Genomic DNA, 15,688 nt, shown 5'->3' on the forward strand with positions numbered 1-15,688 from the left:
ATCATGACTTGCACCTTGTGCTGGTTCTAGTATCAAACTAATTTCCATTGCTGTACCATAAAACTTTGCATGTTAAGTCTGATATTTCTTAGCTAGAGATTCAGTATGGCTTTCCATACTAAGTCCCATTACATACTTCACAGAATTATAGTCAATATTTATCCCAAGATAATTCTTTATTCACCTAAATATTTCATGTGAAATAACTTAGATAACATATTGCTGATATCTTGTACTTTCTCTTTGCAGTAACAACAAATTAGCAAAGCATGAACAAACACAATTATACAGTGTGATCTAAAAAAATAAGTGTCAAATGAAAAAACTACAAAGAACGAAACTTCTCTAGCTTGAAGGGGGAAACCAGATGGCACTACCGCTAGATGGCACTGCCATAGGTCAAACGGATATCAACTGCGTTTTTTTAAATAGGAACCCCCATTTTTTATTTCATATTCGTGTAGTATGTAAAGAAATACGAATGTTTTAGTTGGACCACTTTTTTCGTTTTGTGATAGATGGTGCTGTAATAGTCACAAACATATGGCTCACAATTTTAGACGAACAGTTGGTAACAGGTAGGTTTTTTAAATTAAAATACAGAACTTAGGTACATTTGAACATTTTATCTAGGTTGTTCCAATGTGATACATGTACCTTCGTGAACTTATCATTTCTGAGAATGCATGCTGTTACAGCGTGATTACCTGTAAATACCACATTAATGCAATAAATGCTCAAAATGATGTCCATCAACCTCAATGCATTTGGCAATACATGTAACGACATTCCTCTCAACAGTGAGTAGTTCGCCTTCCGTAATGTTCGCACATGCATTGACAATGTGCTGACACATGTTCAAGCTAGATGAGTTTCGTTCTTTGTAGTTTCTTCATTTGATGCTTATTTCTTGAGATATTTGGCCCGGTCACTATCAGTGGACCACCCTGTATAGATAACATGTTTTGCAGCTACCAAAATGTAAAGGTAATAATCATATTTACTTCTTTTAAAATTCATCCACAGTCATATCATACTCTAGCACTTTCTCTCAAGCCACAATGATTTAAATAACATAAAAAATATGCCTGTTTCATCCTCACATCCTGGAGCTTCCTTTATGCAAATTTCTGAGAAATCTTTACCGTTTAGAAACGCAGTCATTTGACAACAGCATGACAACGAAAGTTTCAATGTTTGCAACAACATTAAATGCTTCTCATCTGCAGTAAAGTGGCAGCCTGATTGCAAGAAGTGGCAGCAACTGATGCTTTTAGAGTTTTTCCAGATCATCAAAGCCAAATTTCACTATGTCAATCCACAGAAGATCAAAAAATGTCATACAAGCATGTCACAACACAGCCACAATTTCAAAGAAGAAGCATGGTATACTGATGAACTGAAAAAAATTAAAATGTTTAATACAACTATGGGAACAGGATCAGTAATCAGGATACAGAAAACTTAATTCCCATATATGTCATAGCTTGTATATATTTACACTCAACACTGCATCCATACAGAATGAAATATAACAAAGAACTGACTAAAGTAAAGTTAAGATGGAGACTCAACAGAGCACTTAGAGTTCACAGATATTAAATTTCATGGTCGATACAAACTATCGATGCCACACTACTATTACATGATCACTACAACACAGCAACAGATCCCAATTCAAAGGAATTGTTCTGCAGCAGATATTTACAAGCAAGATGACATTATAGCAAGGAAGTAGAAGAATCAAAAAGAAAAGCAATGATAGATTCACTGAAGGAGGTCACAACTCATGCAAGGTAGCCTGGTAGCTGATCAATGAATGTGAGAAGAAAACCACCTCTAGCTGAAGGTTGTGTAATCCAGATGACTTCAACAGTTATTTTCTAGCACATTCTTGTACTCCAAATTATACATATTTATTATTTTTATTACACCAACCAGTATTTAACATTGCTGATGCAACCATTTAAACAAAAGTGGATTTAAATGAGGTTGGTTCTCCTATTAAATTTAAACAATTCTTTTTTCCATTGCTTCTATTAAGTATATGAAATAATGTAACAATAAAGTGTCTTATAACCTCTTCGTCATCTTGAAATTGGTATAGTAAGAGTTCTTTTACAATTTTTCCACTAATATTTTCATCATAATAGAAATCATTGAAATTAGAAACATAAGATTCAAAATAAACACAATCAGCATTACATATATATTCATAAAGTTGAAGTACACTTAAATGACTTGTTTCAATTTGAATATGCTTAATGACATTTGATAACACTCTACCACTAAGTGTACAAAGTGTTGTATTGGATCTTTTGGAAGTTTCTATTACCTTATTAATTGGTAAAGTCAAATTATTTTTTACTTCATGTACGAGTTCCTCAAAGAAAATTTTTTTTTTTTTTTGTGACTTGTTGTCCACTTTTCGTAAGTCTGTCGAGATATTGTTGTGATGTTACTATTAGATTCCTTGCAGCTTGATTCGAGGCAGAATGACTTGAATCTGGACTTACATATAATTTCATTTCCCTTTTTTTGTGTCTCCACCATTGAGACCTGTTGATATGCTTTATTGTTTGAGTTGAATAAAATTGAGCAATCATATAAAATGGTTGTTCGTCCTTGATCCATGAAGAGGGTGTAATAGCATTGTTTTTTTGAACTGAAATACTGCAAAAAATTTCTTCAGCCTTGTTCGTTGTATATTCTGACTTCTCAACTCTATTAGTGAAGTATGTTCTGAAGTAACATCTGCACCATCCATTTCGTCTGTTACAGCAATGGACGATGTGGATGTGCTCTGAGTTCGTTTCTGATTTCTCTGCAAGGATGAAGAGAAATGTGTTTCTTTGATTTTGTAACACCTAGAGTATTGGCTTTGGATGAACACAGAGCGTGTCCAATCCAATTCTCTAAATTGGATATACACGTAATTAATAATGTTTTCTGAGGTGATTTTTCCCATTCCCCCTTCAATTTGCTGTAAAGTTTGTAAATTTTTTTTCAAAGTGAGAATGTAACCATTAAATGAATTTAGACATTCTTGAGGATCGTCAAATAAATTAATAATTTTAACTAATAGACTTACAATTTCAACTTCCATACAGAAGGAAGTATAACAAAGAACTGACTAAAGTAAAGTTAAGATGGAGACTTGACAGAGCACTTAAGAGTTCACAGATATTAAGTTTCGTGGTCGATACGAACTATTGACACCACAAAGCCCCCTCCGCCCTCCCCTCCCCCCTCCCCCCCCCCCCTTCCGGAGTACGGAGTACTACAGAGGTACTTCCTTCTCAAACGAGGTGGGTTGTGCAGGCGGAGCGGCAAGAGGCAGGTCCACTTTGTAGTCAGTCAGCCACCGTGGCTGGATGAGATGGCAGCCGGCCTGGGAGTAAGCGAGCAGGGTGGGCGATGGTGTGGTGGAGGCGTGTGTGGCCCTTAAGTGAAGCGAGCCGTCTGTAGAAATGAAAGCATGTAGAGGAGCTTGGTCACACTCAAGTGGGAGTGTGAGGTTGTGTGCAATGTTGACGTGTAAGGGACTGTCCGATGGTAGGACCTTTGTATCTGCCAAAAGAATGAGCACTCGTTCATTGAACGTCACTATAGAAACGTTGTTCACTCAGTGTGGTAGTACACTGAAGAACAAACTGATAGTAGGTGTGTGTGTCTCTGACATTGGAGGTGAGGGCACAAAACCTGCATAGGGTGAAACAGGGGGCGAGGTCGGGAAACCAATGAATGGTGGTGAACAGTCTTTGGCGGAAGAGGTGTGCAGTGAGGTTGATGAAAGCACATCTTTGTTCTTGATCAAGGATGGATCATCTGCAGAGTCCGACTGCGGCAGTGTGACACCATCGGGGTCGACGAAAACTGGTTTCAGGTGATGCAGAGAAACTGTATGTGTGTGGTCTTTAATCATGATATCAAAAGTCATGTGCCCCCACCACAGGACTTTGGGCCTTGGGAGCAGCGGCAGAGTGCTGTGGGAACATAATTCTTGGGTGGTGAGTGACTGATGGGCGGGTGCAAATGCATTTGTTGAAAATGCGTGCGCATCCAGCTAATGAAATCTGGTGAGGGGGGAAGACCCTCCCTAACCTGGGGAAGAATAAGTTCCCCCGTTAGAAACAGATTCTCACCAAAAACAAATTCGGATATAGTCCCCTGTAGGTCAGGTTTATAGGTCAAGCATAGACCAAGTAGCACCTGTGGGAAAGCTTCTGACCAGAGACAATCATGGCATCGAAGGGCCATCTTGAGGGTGCAGTGCCATCTCTCCACCAACCCATTGCTTTGTGGGTGATAGGTGGTAGTGTGTATTTTTTTAATACCTCAGATATTGCAGAGGATGGTCAAAAGGGAGGATTCGAACTGTCGAGCCTGGTTGCTGGTGATAGTGGTCAGGCACCTGAAACAAGCAATCCATGAGCCTTGGCTACCATTTTGGCAGTAATGTTAGGGAGAGGAACAGCCTCGGCCCAGTGAGACGAATGGTTGATAGTTGAAAAGATATATCTGTGGCCCTCCGAAGGAGGAAGAGGCCTGATCAGAATCGTCCTGTGGGAATGTTGAACTCGCCCAGAGATGGCGAGGTGTGGCAGCTAATCTTGTTGCGCTGGTAAGTAACACAGCTGTATGCCCAGGTTTGACAGTCCCATTTGATATTCTTTCAAACAAAACGTTCTGACACAAGATGTGTGGTGGCTCGAACAACCAGGTGGGCTAGGTCATGCAGGACATCGAAAACCTGTCGGCACAGCCTGGGTGGGAGCAAAGGGCGTAGGGTGCCGGTCGAAGAATCACACCACACCTCAATGGAAGCGACAGGAAATTTAGCCTTTGTGAAAACAAGTGATGTTTGTGGGTCTCTTTGGAGAGCCTGAGAAACTTCATCAAAAGCTTGGAGGGAGGCCAGATCGGAAAGATCAACATGTGGGACACAGCACTGATCCGTGAGAAGAAATCCGCAGCAACGTTACCTGCACCCTTGATGTAACAGACGTCCGTTATGAATTGAGGAACCAGATCAAAGCAGCGGTAACATCGAAGGGGTGGGTCCTCAGGTGGGTTGCAGAATGCTTCTGCCAGTGGTTTGTGATCGGTGAGGACAAAAAACGAACATCTCTCAACATCAGAACGGAAATGTTTGATTGCCTTGTAAACAGCAAGGAGCTCTCTAAAGAATGCAGAACATTTTCTTTGAGCCATAGACAGTTTTTTGGAGAAGAAATGAATGGGAGAAATCATGTCGCACTTGTGTTGTTGCAACATTGCCCCCACCGCGATGTCGCTGGCGTCCGTAGTGATGAATGACTTGGCCGACGGCTCGGCATGGGAGAGTGTCACAGCGTGAGCTGAAGAAGTCTACAGAGCCTTGAAGCCCTCTAGCATCGGAGCAGTCCAAGACACAGGTTTGATACCGGAAGTTTGTTTGCCTGATAGTGTGTCCATCAGGGAGCGCCCGAACAGCGGTGGCGGAGGGCTGATGGCGACGATAGAAATTGATGGTGCTGAAGAAATGGCATAGCTCTTTGTAAGTAGCCGGAGGTGGCAGAGACATGATAGCCTGTACACAAGATTTGGGAGGCTGTATTCTGTCAGTGGAGACGGTGTAACCTAGGAAGGATACTGACACCTGGCGCAACTGAAACTTGTCTTTGTTGACCTCAACACCATTGGAGTTCAAGGTCTGGAGGACTGTAGACAGATGATTTTCATGTTCCTCCGCTTAGCTGCTGAAAATGAGAACATCGTCCAGATAAGCAAAACAAAACTCGAGCTGTCAATGAAATGTTGACACGTTTGCGCCGTGTTCTTTGGGGCGAATGGCATGAAGTGGTATTGGAATAAACTGAGAGGTGTGATAATAGCCATCTTAGGAATGTCTTCTGGTGCCAAGGGAATCTGGTGGTAGGCGCATTTACAGTCAGTAACACCTGATAACATATGAGTGAAGTCATTGATGTTCAGCACTGGGTAACTGTCCATGACGGTACGAGCGTTTAAGAATCTGTAATCGCTGCACATTCAAAAAGATCCATCGTGTTTGCGGACGAGGTGGATTGGTGAAGACCAGTTGCTGTCTACATCTACATCTACATCTACATCTACATCCATACTCCGCAAGCCACCTGACGGTGTGTGGCGGAGGGTACCCTGAGTACCTCTATCGGTTCTCCCTTCTATTCCAGTCTCGTTTTGTTCGTGGATAGAAGGATTGTCGGTATGCTTCTGTGTGGGCTCTAATCTCTCTGATCTTATCCTCATGGTCTCTTCACGAGATATACGTAAGAGGGAGCAATATACTGCTTGACTCTTCGGTGAAGGTATGTTCTCGAAACTTTAACAAAAGCCCGTACCAAGCTACTGAGCGTCTCTCCTGCAGAGTCTTCCACTGGAGTTTATCTATCATCTCCGTAATGCTTTTGCGATTACTAAATGATTCTGTAACAAAGCGCGCTGCTCTCCGTTGGATCTTCTCTATCTCTTCTATCAACCCTATCTGGTATGGATCCCACACTGCTGAGCAGTATTCAAGCAGTGGGCGAACAACGGTACTGTAACCTACTTCCTTTGTTTTCGGATTGCATTTCCTTAGGATTCTTCCAATGAATCTCAGTCTGGCATCTGCTTTACTGACGATCAACTTTATATGATCATTCCATTTTAAATCACTCCTAATGCGTACTCCCAGATAATTTACGGAATTAACTGCTTCCAGTTGCTGACCTGCTATTTTGTAGCTAAATGATAAGGGATCTATCTTTCTATGTATTCACAGCACATTACACTTGTCTACATTGAGACTGAATTGCCATTCCCTGCACCATGCGTCAATTCGCTGCAGATCCTCCTGCATTTCAGTACAATTTTCCATTGTTATAACCTCTCGATACACCACAGCATCATCTGCAAAAAGCGTCAGTGAACTTCCGATGTCATCCACCAGGTCATTAATGTATATTGTGAATAGCAATGGTCCTATGACACTCCCCTGCGGCACACCTGAAATCACTCTTACTTCGGAAGACTTCTTTCCATTGAGAATCACATGCTGCGTTCTGTTGTCTAGGAACTCCTCAATCCAATCACACAACTGGTCTGATAGTCCATATGCTCTTATTTTGTTCATTAAATGACTGTGGGGAACTGTATCGAATGCCTTGCGGAAGTCAAGAAACACGGCATCTACCTGTGAACCCGTGTCTATGGCCCTCTGAGTCTCGTGGATGAATAGCGCAAGCTGGGTTTCACACGACCGTCTTTTCCGAAACCCATGCTGATTCCTACAGAGTAGATTTCTAGTCTCCAGAAAAGTCATTATACTCGAACATAATACGTGTTCCAAAATTCTACAACTGATCGATGTTAGAGATATAGGTCTATAGTTCTGCACATCTGTTCGATGTCCCTTCTTGAAAACGGGAATGACCTGTGCCCTTTTCCAATCCTTTGGAACGCTACGCTCCTCTAGAGACCTACGGTACACCGCTGCAAGAAGGGGGGCAAGTTCCTTCGCGTACTGTGTGTAAAAGCGAACTGGTATCCCATTAGGTCCAGTGGCCTTTCCTCTTTTGAGCGATTTTAATTGTTTCTCTATCCCTCTGTCGTCTATTTCAATATCTGTCTGAAGGTTGCAGAACAACTGCCACCAAAAATTCATTAATCTGCTGCCGGGCCACGCGCAACTTGATAGGGTTGAGGCATCGGACCTTATGCCTAATAGGAAGGCTGGCAGTGGTAACTATCTTGTATGTCATTCCATCAGTGATGGAAGAAACTGAGAACTGCACATGAGATTGGTTAACATCCTGGCGCTGAGTCTTTGGACAAATAGGGCGCGATGAGGAGTAGCCATTAGCGTGAGTGGGGAAAGATAACACGAAAGTCACATGTCTCTTACGGGACCGTGGCGTGCGCTTGTGTGGAGGGGATGGGTGCACACCCAGCGCCGAGTGAAGGGGAACGGGTGGCAACTGTCTGCTGTTAACCTTTCACTGGACAACCGGCATGGGTGAGAGCAGTGCTGGCAGCGCATGTGGGGCCACAATGGCTGCTGGATCATGTGGCTGGTGAGTGAGAGAAGGGAAATGTTTATCAACATGTGCGGTAGCTGTTTGAGAGGTGGGCATGGTCGTAACACGCCTGCGACTGCCATTAACTGCACTATTTGAAACACAGCACTGGATGAGGTGAGCGTGATAGGGGGGTTGGAATGTCACAGGCAAGTAAAGTTTGTGGACTAACCTGGTGAGAGTACGAGCTATGCTTGGCTGAGCAATCTTGTTTATGTGGCAGCGCCATGGGCTGCAGTTGCAGATGCGAGGTACGAGCCGCAATGAGTTCGTTGTAAGTGGATGTGATGTATTGTTTCAGCGTCTTGTTGTCCTGGCGGAGTTGCGTCGCCAGGTCGTATTCTGACAGTGGGTTGGTAACGCAGGTCACAACATTGCCCACGAGGGCAGAGCACTCATGTATGATATCGTATGTTGCGTTGGACATAGGTGCGGGTGCATTGTATGTGAGTGTTCGCAGGATGGTGGAGCACTGTACCCTGAACAATGTTCGGAGATAGTTCATAATGAGACAAAATAATATAGAACATCCACGGAAAACGTAAAGAAGGGGATGGGATCACCATATCCTTTACTCAGCCTGAGGTAGGTAACGTCAAAGTGTTGACAGCTCATAGAAATGACTTCGTCTGTGAGGAAGTGGGTGGAGCCATCAAAGTAGGTATGATCGACACATCAGCACCAGTGTCAACTAGAAAAGCTAGACCTGACGCTATGTCAGTCACATAGAAACGACCACTCGGCTGGGCAGACAAGTGAACAGAGTGTAATGTAAGAGGATGCTTGTTAGGTTCGCCGCAGGACTCAGCGTCTCTTAGTTCCTGCGGTCAGCGTTTGGGTGTTGGCATGGCAACCTGCACTTCTTGGCACTGTCGCCGAACACTTTGTGGTACCAGCAGAAAGGGTGAGCAATGTGAGGAGGAGGTGGAGACTGTGACAGAAGGGGTGGCTTGTCCTCGTTGATCTGTTCTGCTAAATAGACCGGTACGTAAGGTGCGTGGGCAATCCTAGAGTGCTCGGACAGCAGAGAGAGTGAGCCGACGCTGCCAGGAGAAGTAGACATGGTGACGACAGAATGAGCCCTGCCTCTGCTGGCCGAAGGTCGGTATGCGGGGGCGGCTGTGCCAATAAATGGTGTGGAATGAATCGGCTGCTGTTGCCACAGTAGCGAATACAATTGGTCAGCGATGCATAGGCAGCAGCCGATGGACTCGAACGAGTGTGGTAACCAATGGATCTGTAGATTGGTAGGTAGTTTGGCAGACCACACAGCCCATAGTGTGGCGTCAGGCATGGTATGCTTGTTCACGAGCAATCCAAAGTGGCGCCAGAGTTGTGAGGGCTTGCGTTCCCCCAGGTGCTCCTTGCAGAGAATCTGGATTATTAACTCTTGTGGCGAGCAGGCAAGTCGTTCCATTATAGTCTTATTTACAAACTCGTATTTTGGTGCAGGCAGTAGAGAAAGGAACAAGTCACAAATCAAATCTGAGTGGTCGTGGAGGTGTGTGACAAGGCAGATAAACTTTGAGTTGTCATCAGACACATGATGTAACTCAAACAGATGCTTGACAAGCGCGAACCATGGTCCCAGGTTGTCCTCGTATAAGGTCGGTAGCTTCGGCAGGTGGCCAGGAGGGGGTGACGACAGCAGCTTTGGTATCTCCTGGGGTCATGGCTGAACTGAGGTTATGTCAGAGGCCGGCGCAGTTGGCTCAGATTTAATCCAAGCAAGTGAATCCAAAGTAGCGACAGCTGGCATAGTTGACTGTGTGTCATGAAAACATGGCACAGCAGGCACGGACAGTACCATGGAAATGGGTAGATGGATGGCATATGAGGAGGGCCCGGAAACTGGACTGTGAGTGACGAGTTCTAGATAGCAATGACCCGCTTCGGTAACAGGGCGAGAGACTGGTGTGTCAGACACAGGCGGTGCTGTGGGAGCGGCAAATGGTTGAGCAACCTGAAACGGGGCCCCCAAAAGTGAGGAGGGGAAGGGGGGGTTGAGAATATCAACTGCATGGAAACTATCTGATGCATAACATGCATGTAGTATGTGTGGCGGGCAGCTGAGGCAAGGTAAGGTGTCCATGTCACGCGAAACACTTAATTGTGCATCTAAATTAGACACAACTGGAGCACCAAGTGCGAGGAACAGATCCGCTGTGGTTTGTAGTAATGGTGGCATTGCACACGGACTGACCGTAACTGATGTAGCATGCCAGTGGGTGGCTAAACACATGCTCAAATGGATATCACGTTGTTCTTGAAGCACTCAGTTTGAAGAGACACCATTCGAAATATTTTTCAGTTCACATTTACTGTCGGATGGGCATAATCCAGTGACGCTAAGCCTGAGTCTATTGTTCGCTCTAACACTGCAGTTGTCGACCATTGAAAACTAATGAGGTTAGCACATGGCATTGGTTGAGAACGCGAATCACAATGATGAAAACGCCGTTGGTGAAGGAATGATGAACCTCGGTGAATGGAGTTGTGCTTCCACACCTTCAAATAAGGCATTGTTTGGCGTGGTCATTGTGTAGTGCATATAACCTGCTGCATGAACACCAGCACGGAAGACACGAAACACAAACAAACTGTGAGGTCACCACTATGGGAACGGGATCAGTAATCGTGATATAAAAAACTTAATTCCCATGTATGTCATAGCTCATATACATTTACACTTCACACTGAATCTATACAGAATGAAGTATAACAAAGAACTGACTAAAGTAACATTAAGATGGAGGCTCGACAGAGCACTTACAGTTCACAGATATTAAGTTTCGTGGTCAATACAAACTATCGATGCCACACTACTATTACATGATCACTACAATACAGCAACAGATATTTACAAGCAAGATGACATTATAGAAAGGAAGTAGAAGAACCAAAAAGAAAAGCAATGATAGATTCACTGAAGGAGGTCACAACTCATGCAAGGCAGCCTGGTAGCTGATCAATGAACATGGGAAGAAAACCACCTCTAGCTGAAGGTTGTGTAATCCAGATTACTTCAACAGTTATTTTATTTACATTATGGAAACACAATAGGTACACTCCCAGACATCAGTAAAGTCACTATAGATGTTGTAATAAATGACAAAAGATGTACCATGATTAACTGGAGGAAATTACAAAAAAAATAAAGTAAATAAAATAAAATGGAAATAAAAAATTAAAGACCAAACATCAAATTGCTTTTAAATTAATTAACTCTTCACAGATGCACAGCATAGTTTCCAGAAAGGTAAATCTACAACTACAGCAGCACTAGATATACTTACTAGTGTTAAGCATAGTTTTGAGAAAAAGGAGTCTGTAGTACTGACACTTCATGATCTTGGTAAGGCATTTGACGACGTTCCTCATAAGGTAAATATGGAGTTGGAAGCAATGTTTTGGCAATCTTCAAATCTTATTTGGAAAGCAGAAGGCAGCTTGTATCAGTCCAAGGAGCACTATCTATCATGTGAACAGAAGTTGGAATGTGGTGTGCCACAGGGATTGGTAACAGGCTCCCTCGTCTTCCTAGCTTTTGTAAATGATGTAAGCTCTCATGGACAGTATTTACAATTCACAGGTGACAAAACTCTGTACTCAAATGGCAATGATGTCAGCAAAGCTCAAAAGGAATTAGATGCATTGTTTGATGCTGCAAAGGAATAATTTGTTGTAAACAAAATGTAAATAAATTATAAAGCTGAACATTTGGTATTTAGCTTCTGTGACAAAGGATACTTAAACAGTTCATGAACTATGAAGCTTCTGGGGTTCATGGAAGTTAGTAATCTCACTTGGCTAAAACACACTGCACATGTGTCTGACAAACTGCCATGAGTCATTTACCTCCTGAAGAAATTGAAGCAAGTGACAATTGATCAGTATCTGCACATAGTATATTATTCACTGTTCCACAGCCTTATCAGCTATAGCCTGTTCCTATGCAGTAATTCTATAGGCTGCAAGAAAATACTACTACTAGAAAAAAAGCAATAAAGAGTATAAGGTGGATGCTCGGGTCAGTTACACCAAACAACACCTTATTATCAGGAGTTCATTTGTTCACCTCTTTACACAAGCAAGACTTACAATGAACTGGATGGCGGAACTACACAAAGATAATGTTTAGCTTAGTTCAAAGATGATACTCAGGTCGATACTGGTGTCGACCTCGTCAGTGCCACATAGCCCCCCCCCCCCCCCCCCCCGCAGTATGGAGTACTCTTGGCCGGGGGGGGGGGGGGGGGTGACTATGGCGTCAGCAGGGGTGGTCCGCGGGAGCCAGACCACGGTCAGCTCAACAGCATCGTGAGGTAGCTGTGTCGGTAGATGTCGTGAAGGAAGGTCCGGCCACCGAACCTGGAAGTCGTTGAAGCGCGCCGGGCGTCACGCTGGTCGTGCGGCAACAGGCCGGCAGTTTGCGGGAGGAATGGAGTGACAACAATGATGTCTCCGGTGGGCATGTCAAATACACGAAGCATGTCCAGGTCGACATCGGGCGAGAGGGGAACACATTTCACCAGGTGGCAGGGAATGGCGAAAGTTGTGTCATGAGCACTAGATGAAGGGAAACACACGACGAACAGTGTATCATCACATAGTATTATAGAGATGTCGTGGATTATGTTCAGAGGAACAGGCACAAATATCTCGAGCGAGGGTATGTTCAAGATGAGGGTTCATGAGAAACCTCGACAGGGCAAGGCAGGCAAAAGGGGGAGAGGTTGAAGGGACCAGCGAAAGGTCCAGTGGCGAGAGTGTGATCGTAGGTAAGCTCGATGTGGGGAGCATGGGGTCATTCGACGGAGTGTATGAGATCGGAGTAGGGAGCAAGGTCAGAGGAGAGCTCGACGAATGGAGCTGGAGGTCACTCAATTGAGTGTGTAAGTCCATCCTGGAGGGAGTGGTTGGAGCGTCGTGAGCCACGACAGTGAGTGGCGTGGATGTGGCCTGAAGGGGGGTAGAAGAAGGCTCGACATGAGCAGGCTTAAGTCTGTTGATAGAGACCGTGACAGCTGAATCTTTTATCTGGATGTCATAGGTGTTGGCTGAGCACTGGAGAACTCGGTACAGGCTGGTATATGGAGGTTGGAGGGGAGCACGGACAGTGTCATCTCGGAGCATGACGTACTCGCAAATGTCCAGAGATTTCGGGACATGAACCTTACGGCGGGAGTGGCTGGCAGACAGAGGGATATGGAGGTTGATGAAGTGGCATCTGACGCGGTCCACAGAGGAAGGTAAGTCTGACTGAGGGAGAGAATGCGACACAGGAGTGTGCCCATTGCTGGCAGTCCTTGTTGACATTTCTCCACACAAAGCACTCCACAATGAGGGGGGTAGACACATGAACACCAGGGTGGACTAAATTATGTGGAGCGTGGTTGGGATGAGGGGGCATAACGTGCCCTTAATGTCATCACACCAGATCTCACCAGAAATGCCAAGGAAGGTGATGTGGACTAAGTGTAGTGAAGAGGTAGTGTCTGAAATCAGATCTTGTGTGTCCTCGTCAGCGGGTTGTAGGTTACGCAGTTCTGAGAGGTCTAACAGTGAATGAACGGCATTGACTCGTGAAAGAAAGTCAGCAACTATATTGTCAGCACCCTTTATGTGTCTGACATCGGTGGTGAACCGAGATATGAAGTCCATGTATCTGAAGCGGCGAGGAGGCGGGTCCGCTGGCGGGTTTGTAATGGCAGCAGCCAGGGGTTTGTGGTCCATTAAAACATAGAAAGGGCGTCCCTCAATGTCAGTCTTAAAATGCTTGATCGCTTCATAGACCACGAGCAACTCCCTGTCAAATGCGGATTACTTCCATTGTGCGTTGGTGAGCTTGTGTGAGAAGAACTGCAGAGGCGAAGTCTGGCCGTCGATTGTCTGGCTAAGGACAGTGCCGATGGCAGTATCGCTCGCGTCTGTGGTGATGAAAAGCTCCACATTGGGATGAGGATGCGCGATGGTGCGGCCTCGGCAAGAAGACTTTTGGGGGTGGTGGAAGAGTCAGTCATAGCAGGAGTCCGTGGAACAGTCCGACATCCAGAAGTGTGGGTGCCTGCCAAGGCGTCCGTCAGTGGAGCCTGAATCTCCGCAGCCCGAGGCAGATGTCGGCGATAATAATTAACCGTCCCCAGAAAGCACCGAAGCTCTTTGAATGGCACAGGTCTGGGTTGGTTTAGTATTGTTTGTACCTTCTTAGGGGGCGGTGAAATGCCGTCAGCAGAGACTCGAAAACCAAGAAAAGTGACAGCGGGTTGATGTAGCTGCAATTTGTCCTGGTTGGTTTCAATGCCTGCTGTCACGAGTGTGTTCATAACAGTTTGCACATGTCGAATTTTGTCCTCAATGGAGGAGCTGAACACAAGAATGTCATAAAGGTATGCAAAGCAAAATTTTAGGTCGAATAGCACTTCGTTGATGAAGCGTTGCCAGGTCTGGGTTGCGTTTTTCAGACCGAAGGGCATGAATCAAAACTGAAATAACCCGATTGGGGTAATGATTGCTGTCTTCTCGATGTCTTCAGGTGCCATGGGGATCTGGTGGTAGGCCCATTTGCAATCAATGACAGAGAGTGTTGTCGCACCTGTGAGGGAACTGGTAAAGTCAGCAATGTTGGGTATGGGGTAGGTGTCCATAATTGTTCATGCGTTTAGTCGATGGTAGTCTCCGCACATGTGCCAGGACCCGTCTTTCTTGGGTGTCATATCAATGGGCGTAGACCAGCTACTGGCAGAAGGTTCAATGACGCTGGAGCTTAGAAGTTCAGAAATCTGCTTTTTAAGGTCGGAGAGGTGCTCGGGACAAGTCGAGGTGGTTTACTGGAGATTGGGGGGCCTGGCGTGGTGATGACGAAAATGTTGCCAGTGGCACAGGAGGCGGATTTGTTTACAATGTGTGGTGGGTGGGGCAGGCGAGGCGTGGTCATAGTGTTCAGAGCCACTAGGCGGATCCGATGGGAGCCAAGGTAGCGAAGTGTCCCAGGAATCAACGTGACAAGATGGCCACCGGCCCAAAGCAGTGGCACTGTGGTTGGGTGAGCTTGGTAGAGCTCGTAAAGCATTAGTGAGTCCATTGTCCAAGGGCGCGGCCTGTGGCAGCATGGTCACAGGTGAAGTGCTAGGCGCGAGTGCACTTTTTGTGTTGTCAGTGGCGGTCGCACATGCAGTGTGCACGAGCTGAAGTTGCATAGTTTGAGGTGCTCTTTCGCGAGGGGTGGGGTAGGAGCTGTCAGTTCGGGAACACGTGACACTCGTCGCGCATGCGCACTTGTGTCCGGCTGAGTGTCAAATGCTGCTGTGTTAGGGGTGTGTGCTCCTGTGGAACCGTCAGTACACGTTATGGTAGACTTGATAGCACAGTTGCGAGGGATAGCGGGAGGTAAGTGCACGGAGGCTTGATTGCTGGGACTACAAGCAGATTCGGTGCACTTACTGACCCTGCTTTTTCCTTGCTGCAGTGTCTGTAATTCTTTTGCTGTCAGAGAGCTGGAGCTGAGTTTCGTGGAGCCGGAGGAAGAGCACGAAGTTTTCCTTGCTTGGGTGAGCGACGTTTTCAATCTCGACAAGGCACTTGTGCGTTGTTTCTTATAACGTCGT

Source organism: Schistocerca serialis, chromosome 2 (genome assembly GCF_023864345.2).
Source record: "Schistocerca serialis cubense isolate TAMUIC-IGC-003099 chromosome 2, iqSchSeri2.2, whole genome shotgun sequence".
Taxonomy (NCBI): Eukaryota; Metazoa; Arthropoda; class Insecta; order Orthoptera; family Acrididae; genus Schistocerca; species Schistocerca serialis.